The following is a 10,386-nucleotide window of genomic DNA, read 5'->3' on the forward strand; positions in this document are numbered from 1 at the left end:
TTAATCACTCATCAAAGATAGCAGATAAACATGCATTATGTAGGCTACTATGGAGGGGACTCTGACAGAGGATTACTCAAAAAGTACACAGGAAAAATTACTTAATTTCATTTCTGGTAGCAGTCAAACTAGTACCGAGTCCAACAGTGTCAGTTTTATTAAGAACTTGTGGTAAAAAACTCTAGAGTATGTTTGTGCCACAAGTGGGACAGAGCACTGTCCCACTTGTGGCTTTCTGGCACCATGGTTACCTCAGCCGTCTCTCGAGTTTGTTTTTTCAAATCAGCTGCTTTTCATTTTTTCCCCTGCTATATTCAATGAGTGAGACAAATATTTGTGTCCACAAGTTCTTAATAAAACTGACACTGTTGGACTCGGTACTAATTTGACTGCTACTGTTACACCACTCAGACCGCAAGGGTATTATAGGTGTAGAAAACCTTCATTTATTAACTTCCACAAGGCACATGTGCAAGATGTCAGCATATCAAACGATCTCAATGCAAAACACACAGACACACTTCTTCTGTTCATCTCCAGCATAAAACAAATGGACCGTAGATACACGGATTGACCATCCTCATCTGCGCTCTTATTTTGAAATACAACTTCCGGTAGCAGAATATGAAAAAACGGGGCCTTTTTTTGCTTCTGTTTTCTAGTGATTTTATTTTTTGTTTTGAGAAGTAGACAATGAAAATCATCCCTTTTTTTAAGTTTAGTAAAACAATTTTTTACCATGATAAAGAAAAACGCCTTGTATTTCAATTTAGTTTTTTCAATTTTAAAACGAAAATCAAATATCCAGTAGTTTTTTGTTTTTGAATTTCCATTTGTGAAAAGAAAATCCAATGACCAAAACGTACACTGACCCTGTACGGTCAGTGTACGTTTTGTCATGAATTTACTAAACTTAAAAAATGGGATGATTTTCATTTTCTACTTCTCAAAACAAAAAATTAAATCACTAGAAAACCTCCCGTTTTTTCATATTCTGCTACCGGAAGTTGTTTTTCAAAATAAGAGCGCCGATGAGGACGGTCAATCCGTGTATCTACGGTCCATTTGTTTTCACAACGAAAACAGCCAAGACACATATTGAGCCCAGAAAATGGATGTTATTAAGGACTGTAAATATAATAGGCCTATGTCTAAAATGGACAACATTGTTTGGAGATTTCAACTATACAGCGATTCGGCACTGCGGTCAACTCAGCCGTCTCTCGAGTTTGTTATTATTTTTCTGCCAATAGTTCTTCGTGAGATCAATCCTGTTGGACTTAGTAGGCTAGTAGTGAAACTACTCCCACAACAAGCACTATGAAGTACTTACTGTGTACTTTTTGAGTAATCCTCTGTCAATGTCCCCTCCTGAGAACAAGAATGCATGTTTCTCTGCTATTTTGAATCAGCATTAAAACACCTTTCTTCATGAAACTGATATTGTTGGACAGAGTATTTTAAGAGGATATGGTAGACATGATATCAGCAATACTTCCAGTCAGTAGTCCGGCAGCAGCCTTTTTACCCCTTGGAAAGATCTTGCCCGCTATTTAAATTGACTTTGATTGAAGTTAATAACAATATTGATATGATATAGATATATAGATATAGCATATTAGTAGTAATAATGATCCCCTTTCAATCACATTAGTATGCATAAAAAGTGACAGGTGGTGTGACAGGCCACACCTCTCCCTACTTATGCTAATTAGCTAAGTCCCGCCTCCCTTTGTTCAAGGTGGATGTCACACCTAGGTGTGATATCACACGTAGGTGTGAGATCCTTTGATGTGAGGGGTGAGGTGTCATCACACGTAGGTGTGAAATGACCTCCCTGTGTAGCGCCTTTGTTGTCTAATCCTTTGATGTGAGGGTTGAGGTGTTATAACAGGCAGGTGTGATTTCACACCGGCGTGTTATAAGCCTCTGATGTTAATCTAGGTGTTGATTAAGGCAGTCTCTTTGAAGTTGTGCGTGAGACTCTCTAGCCCCCGTCCCCTCACAGCCCTTTGTTGTCTGATCTAATTAGCCTTTGTTGTCTGTCCTTTGATGCAAGGGTTTAGGTGTTATAACAGGCAGGTGTGATTTCACACTGGCCTGATATAAGCCTCTGATGTTAATCTAGGTGTTGATTAAGGCAGTCTCTTTGAAGTTGTGCGTGAGACTGTCTAGCCCCCGTCCCCTCACACCCCTGGCCTCTCCCCCTTTATCCACCCCTTCCTTTGGCTATGAGGCCAGAAGATAGTGGGGGGTGGAAAGAAATCCGTGGAGACTAAATAAAAAGCCAGTCATATCCACTCATCAAGTCACCTTTCAAAAAAGGAAAATGGCCAAGAGACGCATCGATATGGGTTTAATCATCGAGACGCCTGTGACAACTTACCGCCATCCATCCGGAGAGCCAATCAAGAAACGGATGCAGTATCTGTGCCGGGGTTCAGACGCCTTCAGCCGAAGATCTGTGCACAAACTTATTTTGTGCCCTCATTGGTCATGTGCGCGTTCGTGTGTGTTTAAGGAAGTGGCAGATCTTTTCCGGTTGTGTACTTTCAAATTCTAGCTCACTGTTTTTTATGTTGAGAGTGACAGCCGACCGTACGGCACGTTTTGTGCAAAAGATGGGTTTAAACTCTTCCAGAGTACATGAAGGGTCAAGGCAGACATAACAATGACCAGTACAGGAATGATGCCACAGCGAGCTGTAGCCTGTGTAACAATGTTCACAGACAAATGAAGAGCCTAAAAACCCCTTCAAGTTTTTAATCCCATAGTAATGGTTTTTGAAGAGAAACAAAAACACAGTTTTGTCTCGTGTGGGGGCATCTGTCTGGAATGTACAGAGGGCACGATCTTCATCGCCTCGGTAAAACACCACAATCTTGCATTTTAAACTCTCGTCGAATTTATCAATGTCGTTGAATGTCACAGCTGTCTGATCTGTCAAACCCACCCCCCTCTGAATCTCTCTACCGGGTTCATAACCTTCGCTATCAGTGAGGTTGTTATGCAGCAACAGTGCTAAATTAATAGCAAAACACAGCTGGTTGGAGGGGTTGTGAACAATGTAAAGAAAACGCTTCTTCTTTTTAACAATCTCATTGTCCAACATTTTACTAGCCAATCTTTTAGCACCGCCACGGGGGGATTGAACAACCTGCACCACTAGCTCAAGATTGCTGTCTGCCATTACCTCCAAATTTGACTGCACAGCATTGAACAGGGCATCCTCAAAATCATTCAGATTATTATCACCGTTGGTATTTAAAATGGCTGACACCAGGGCAGGAATTTCACGAGGGCCACGAGGGCCATGGCCCTCCCACTTTGGCCTTGTGCCCTTAAAAATGATATCTGCCATAAGGCCACAGTGGCCTTGATGCCCTCTCTGACTAAGTTTTGTGGTTTAGCAGTCTGCCTCTTTTCTGACATGCCTTCAACACCAGCATATTTTGAAGGAGGAAAAATAAATCAGCGCTGCGCTTGATTTGAGCCTGGAATGCACCGCTCGGACGGTCTATGATGACAGTTGACATCAGTCTAGGACCTATCTCCGCCCACCCCCTCACGCGTCCGTGTGCGTAGGACGGTCTAGGACCTAGCTAGCTGATTCTCCGCTCAAGAAAAGGCTGAGGTGAGGTAAGGTTTTGTGATGATCCTGTTTGCCGTTAAGTTTTTCATTTGTCCAGCTTTAAGTGTAATTTTATGGATAACATTACTATTTCTTGCTCGTATGGTAATGCATAATTATAATATTTTGAAGTGTTTTGTTACTACTTGGATAAGTTATGTTGCAGTTGTGTTCTTTTTTTATTATTATCTAGTGCTAGGCAGTTAGCACTGTTAGCTTTCAAAGACCTCTGTGCAGACTTATTTGACCACCGGCGATTGCAGACGGAAGTTCAAAGTTTGCTGCTCGTTTATATCGCCCAATTTTCAAAACGCGATCAAAATACCCATTCACATGTCTTGTGGCATGCCTGAACTGTCCACAACAAAATTACGTTACCCCCACTGGCCAGAACTAGCTTAGTTAGCTTAGCATAGCAACTGCCATTCAATTATATTGTAATTGACGTCCTTTCAAAACATATTGTGTTAAAGTTATTATGTAAGCTTAAATAAAGTAATGAACTCATTATTTACCTTTCGGGCGTCTGGAAAATGGCCTTGGTTTTGTGGAAATGTCAAGGGAAACCGTTTATATGCTTAATCCATTTACAAGGAAAAACAGTCAGTATTTTTCCATGTAATTCCACCATGATGTCGGCCAACTCTTTCTGGTCAGCCGAAACAAATGTATGCATAATGCCATACATCGACAAACTTGTGAAGAAGTCCCCTATCAAACCAAAAGGTCTTCATTTGTTGTCAACCAACTGTTTCTCAAAGACGGCGCTATATTTCATGTGTGCACCGAACCGAGTTTCCATTACAGAAAAGCGTGACTTCCGTATCTGACCTCGTACTCAAAAGGTGGAATAAAAGTCAATACACTTTGATACGGGGTCAGTCAAACAGACCCGAGATTCCTGGTGTTATGCCACCTATTGTTTGTAAGGGGTATTGCATGCCTTTCCGTCTCCAAATTAAGCCATCATCCCATTTGCGCAAAGAGGTTAACGTGAACGACTGCCAATCAATAAGAGATTTTGTCTCATTGTTTTTTGTGTTGTTACTTGCAGCAACATTAGTTTGTTTTCTTTTATCCTCCCCAGATAAAACTATGCCGAGCAAACAGCGAAGGGAGAAGTGTATTAAAAGAAACTTTGAAGATGCAGCTAAAAACTGCAAAACAATGGACTCATTTTTCAGGAGGTAAGTGGTAAATAATGATTCAAGAGGGAACAAGATATTGTAGTTTGTTAGTATAAGTAACAGCAGCACACCTAAAATTAAGGTGACAGATTATGACACTTTGCCCCCGATTAAAACTGTCCCCAATTTGAACGGGAGAGAAATAAGCTAAGTATATAAGTTAGGGTAACCAGTTAAAATAACGTACAGAGGTTGTATCGCATATTGAACACTCATTATTAGTGTTTATTAGTTAATTAGTTCTATAAGATAAGTCACATTACCCGTTCAATTATACATCACATTACGTTTATTAATTTATGTTAAAAGTATGTGATCAAATGGACATATTAAATTAAAATACTAATTGTTTTTTAGTTGCAGTAAGGCAGATCAGTCAGTGGACAGAGAGCCAGAAAAAAAACAACAGAGAGTTGGACATGAAGAAGAGCAGACAAGAGTGGAGAGACAAAGTCCAGTGAACATTGATGAGAGAGGAGGAGATGATGAAGGCCTTGATAATGATAGGGAAACAGAAGTAAAAGGAGGAGATTCTGAAGTACCAAGACAACGAGATGGTAGAAGAGGAGAAAGAAATGAGACAGATTTAGAGAAGGCTGGAGGAGACAATGGGCTAGAAACCAGGGAAGAGAGAGGACAAGAAAAGGCAGGAGAAGATGAGACCGATTACAGGAACAAGGGAGAGGAAATGAGAGAAAAAGGAGAAGACATGGAGGGACCGGGACAAGGTCATGACCAAGAGGTAGATGGAAACAGCAAGAAGAGAAAAACTACTGCCACCACTGTAGAGTCTTGGGGGTATGACTGGCTGCACTTTGAGAAGGACAAGGACGGCTATGTTACTAAGTTGTGGTGCTGCATCTGCAGGGAGCACTATAAAAACCGCACTGCACAACACACATATATCCATAACACAGACACATACATAACTGGCAGCACAAATGTTAAAAAATGTACAGCCAAAACACATTATGAGTCAAAAGCTCACATCACAGCATGGCAGCAATCAAATCAGGCTCCAACTACTTCGAAAACAGTTACACAGCTCCAGAAGCTCAACAACAAAACCGAAACAAAGATGTGCAAGTTATTTGACATTGCATACACTGTAGCATATACTGAACAGCCGTTTAGTCTGTACAAGACTCTTGTGTCAGTGGAGCGCAAGCATGGGGTGGAGCTCGGGTTCACCTACCATAATTCAAAGTCCTGCCGCATATTCATTGAGCACATTGCTGGCAGCATCAGAGACCAACTTCAAGCTCTGAAAAAATGTGAGCCTTTCTACTGCTCCTTACTGTTTGATGGCAGCACCTGACAAAGGAACATCAGATAAGGAAGTCATAAGCATAAAGCTTATTGAACACGGCTCCCCGACAATCAGATTACTTGGGTAAGAATAAGAGAGACAAATAGTCTACAATATAGATGTAAAAATATGTTTGTTTGTTTTTTTGCTTTACAATTAATTAGAAAAGGGCAGGACAATTGAGAGAAAGAATGTAATGATTTTACATAGGTTCAGGTGATTGTAATTACATTTTCACTTATTTAATAGTAAGAAGACCTAATTCTTAATTTCTTTTTTGTGTTCCATATTTTTTAAAGTATTGCAGAGCCAACAGCATGTAATGCAGATGGAATATTTGAGGCCATTATGGAAAAGTGTGCAGACAACAACATTGATCTGAGTGGCTGCTTGACAGCAACAGCAGCTGATGGTGCAGCAGTCAATTTTGGGAAGACAAATGGTGTCCTCACCAAACTACAGGGACATGTGCCGTGGATGCTTAAAGTACATTGCATTGCCCACAGACTAGAGCTATGTCTGAAGGATGCCTTCAAGGGCACATACTTTGAACAGGTAGGAGGAGTAATTCTTCTATAAAATATGAAAATAGAATTTGTAATACAATGTCTGATTAATGCCTTAATAATGCCTATTTAATTCTGTATTTTCTGTTTTTCTTTGAACAAGATTGATGACCTGCTCATGAAGATTTACTCTCTCTACCATCGTTCTCCCAAAAAATGGAGGGAGTTGAAGGCCATTGGAGAGGAACTGGAGGAGCACTTCATTAAACCAGCTCGCTCCGTGGGGACCAGGTGGATAGATCACAGGAGGAGGGCTGTTTCCTGTCTTGCGAGAAAAAACTACAGAAGCATTGTTACCCACCTCCAGGAAAGACAGGATGAGGCATCACCAGACAAAGAAAAGATCAGGGCAGTGTTAAGGCAGTTGACCTCACCAAAGTTTATTCTTCACATGGCACTGTATCAGGATCTTCTATCTGACCTGGCTGAACTCTCACTGAATTTCCAAGGCGATCAACTGCCCTTGTCGTGTGTGCGTAGCAGGATCCTGGCTGCACAGGCTGCGCTACGCAAACAAACAGAGAAGCCAGGCCCCTATCTCCGTCCAGTGCTTGAGTCCTTCACAACCAGCAGTGAGGAATTTGCATACAATGATATTAACATCAGAAAGTCCAATGTTTCTGCCGAAGCCTTCCTTCTGTCAAGGAAAAACATAGTTGACAACATCATTGCAGCCATTGGTGAGAGATTCTCTACTTTCTCCACCAACCCTGTACTCCTGGCTGCCGAAATATTCGATCCCATCAATTTCCCAACAGAACCAAATTTCTTAGAGGAGTTTGGCGAGGAGGAAATCCATCATTTGTGTAAACCCTCCTGACCAAAAATGGCTGCAATGTGCCTGAGGTAGACAAAGAATGGTTCAGAGCCAAACACGACATTGTGCGTCACCATAGTAGGGAAACTTTCCTCCCATTATGGTCCAGATTCTTGTTGGAGAAGGGAAGAATGTACCCCAATCTGCTGCACCTAATACAAATAGTCCTAGTTTTTCCTGTCTCTACCTCTCAAGTTGAACGGCAGTTCTCAGTAATGAAGAGAATGCAGGGCGATTGGCGTTTAAGCCTGCACACTTCAACAATTGAAGATCTACTCCTCATCAAATCCCAGGGTTGTGCTCCTGCTGAATATCAAAGTGATGAAGCTGTGGCAAGATGGTGGGCAGCTGGCATCAACAAAAGGAGACCCAATATTCATCCCTATGGTCAGAGGAACCCCAAAAGTCCAAATCTCCCTGACTCGTCATCATCTCCATCTTGAAGTGATAAGGATAAGGACGCACCTTGACGTAGGCCCACTACCACAGTCTCACAGTGAGCCAAACATGTCTGTGCTATAAGAATCCTTTGTAGTTTTAATAAAGAATTTGTTTAATTGCAATTTGGTGTCCATTGAATGCTTAATAAATATATATAAAAGTATTATAAATGCATATACAATCGTAGTCACTTCATATCGTATGTTAAATCATTGTTTTAATTTATGGCCTTGGTGCCCTGGCTTTTGGCCTTTGTGCCCTTAAAAAATTGACAACTCAAAAGGCCAAGTGGCCTTGCCCCTAAAATGACGAAATTCCAGGCCTGGCTGACACATTAGCCTGTAGCTGCTCACCCCGTAGCTCAATCTTTACAAAATCTTCCCTCTCTGCCCGTGAAAAAGCATCACCTAGCATATCATGTACATTGTTCATCAGAATCCCATAATAGGCTGTGAAGTCTGCTTCATCGTTAGGAGGAGTTAGGACTAGAGACTGACGCAGTTCTTTGTTATTGAACACAGGTCGAGACAAAACACGTGTTGAGGCATTTCGGTTAGCGCATCCACCATGTTGTAACGAGGAAACTGGTGATTCTGAAGCATTCGGGGTGAGTAGTAAGATTCATCCCGCTTTCATCTCATTAGTATGCATAGAGGGTGACAGGTGCTGTGACAGGTCACACCTTCCCCTACTTATGCTAATGAGCTAAGTCCCGCCTCCCCTTTGATCGAGGTGTGAGATCTCAAGTAGGTGTGATATCCTAAGTAGGTGTGAGATCCGTCGATAGGAGGGGGTTGATGTGTATTCACAGGTGTGAAAAGCCCCCACTGTTGCGCCTTATGGTATATCATAAAAAAAAATTCAATCACATTAGTATGCATAAAAAGTGACAGGTGGGCCCGCCCCCAAGTCTATTAAAACAAAATGCCGCTTCCATCACATTAGTATGCATAAAAGTGACAGAAGGGCCCGCCCCAATTATGTGATGTCAGAAGACCGAGGGGATGGAGTGAGATAAAAAAAAAAGAACCCCGTGCAGATAAAAAGCCAGTCATTTCCAATCATCAAGTCATCTTTCCAAAAAGAAAAAATGGCCAAGAGACGCCTCGATATGGGTTTAATCAGCGAGACGCCTGTGACAACTTACCGCCATCCGTCCAGAGCGCCAATCAAGAAACGGATGCAGTATCTGTGCCGGGTTCAAACACCTCCGGTCCAAGATCTTAAAGAAAAATGGCTTCTGGAAAATGAACATGTTTGGGGATACGTATTCAACTATATGGCGAATGAACTGCATTTCTACAATCTGAAGAATGGAGAAACGTATGGACCCCACAGTGTTAAAGCAACGTTGACCTCAACAGATTGGGCTGTGTTAACTCTGGTGTCTTCCAGAGATCTCCACGCAACCATTGTATCGGAAGAAGTAGTGCATCAAGAAAATACTGTGAAACCAGCGGTGTACAAGATATTTGCAACAAAAAGCAAAGAAACGCAAACAAAAAGCGAGATCAGAGAAGAGTTTTCACCGTTACCCCTCAATGTGGAGGAAGAAGAAGGAAATATCCCCCCGCCGCCAGAAGTGAAAAGAGTCCTGACAAGCACCGTCTGGGAAACTAAAAGCGGACCATCTGGACGATGGTATTACCGCGCAAGCCGTTTGCTGACGCAGGGGGGAGGGGTTCTCTCTAAAACACAGTGTCCTGCCATCTCTCTCTGTTTCTGCTGATGTGTAAAATATACAAAATAACGTTTTATATACTTACTCTCTTGTTAAAAGGTGATGAAGTTTGTAGCGTAAGCCAGCCATCAGTGTTCTAGTTTTAAGGATCGAAGGATCCAATGTATTTTTAAATGGAGCAGAAATAGAACTAGTCTCCCAGTGCAAGTATCTTGAACAGAGAGTGTCATATTGGACTCGCACTTGACTTTTTAAGAAACATATCCAGAAAGTATCCAATACCATGAAATTCAACTTGCAACATTTTAAAACAAATTAGACCTTTTTCTTAACTGTCAATGCTGCAAAGTCATACCTCCACTGTATGATTCTATCCCACATTGAATACTGTTTTACAAACTGGTCATTTGCTTGTGCCACACACCTGAAACCCATAGAACAGCTGTTCAAGAGAGCTATCCAGGTGTTTGACAGAAAGCCACAGTCATACCACCACTGTACCATCCTTGAATATGCTGCTCATGCTCTTTCTGCATATCATGTATTTATTTTTGCTGTATGTATATATATAAATGTCATGTTCTTATATGCTGTATGTGACGGGACTATAGATTGAAATGAGCTCAGAGCTAAAATCCGGCTCATTTACACTTGTAAGCATTATATTTGTTTTAAAGTGTTCATCAATGTGCACTACGGTAGCCCTGAAGAAAATTAAACATTAAAATATGTTATCGATGTCCCCATTCCCAGT

General features: G+C 41.5%; 1 long non-coding RNA gene across 1 annotated transcript; it reads left to right on the plus strand.

Moving 5' to 3' along the window:
- Positions 1–4,716: 4,716 nt before the first annotated feature.
- Positions 4,717–6,830, plus strand: LOC307030814. Its single transcript, XR_013805794.1, has 3 exons — positions 4,717–4,818; positions 6,427–6,682; positions 6,797–6,830. It is a non-coding gene; the product is annotated as an uncharacterized lncRNA (long non-coding RNA).
- Positions 6,831–10,386: the final 3,556 nt, after the last annotated feature.

Source organism: Notothenia rossii (assembly GCF_949606895.1).
Source record: "Notothenia rossii genome assembly, chromosome: 2".
In the NCBI taxonomy this organism is placed as follows: domain Eukaryota; kingdom Metazoa; phylum Chordata; class Actinopteri; order Perciformes; family Nototheniidae; genus Notothenia; species Notothenia rossii.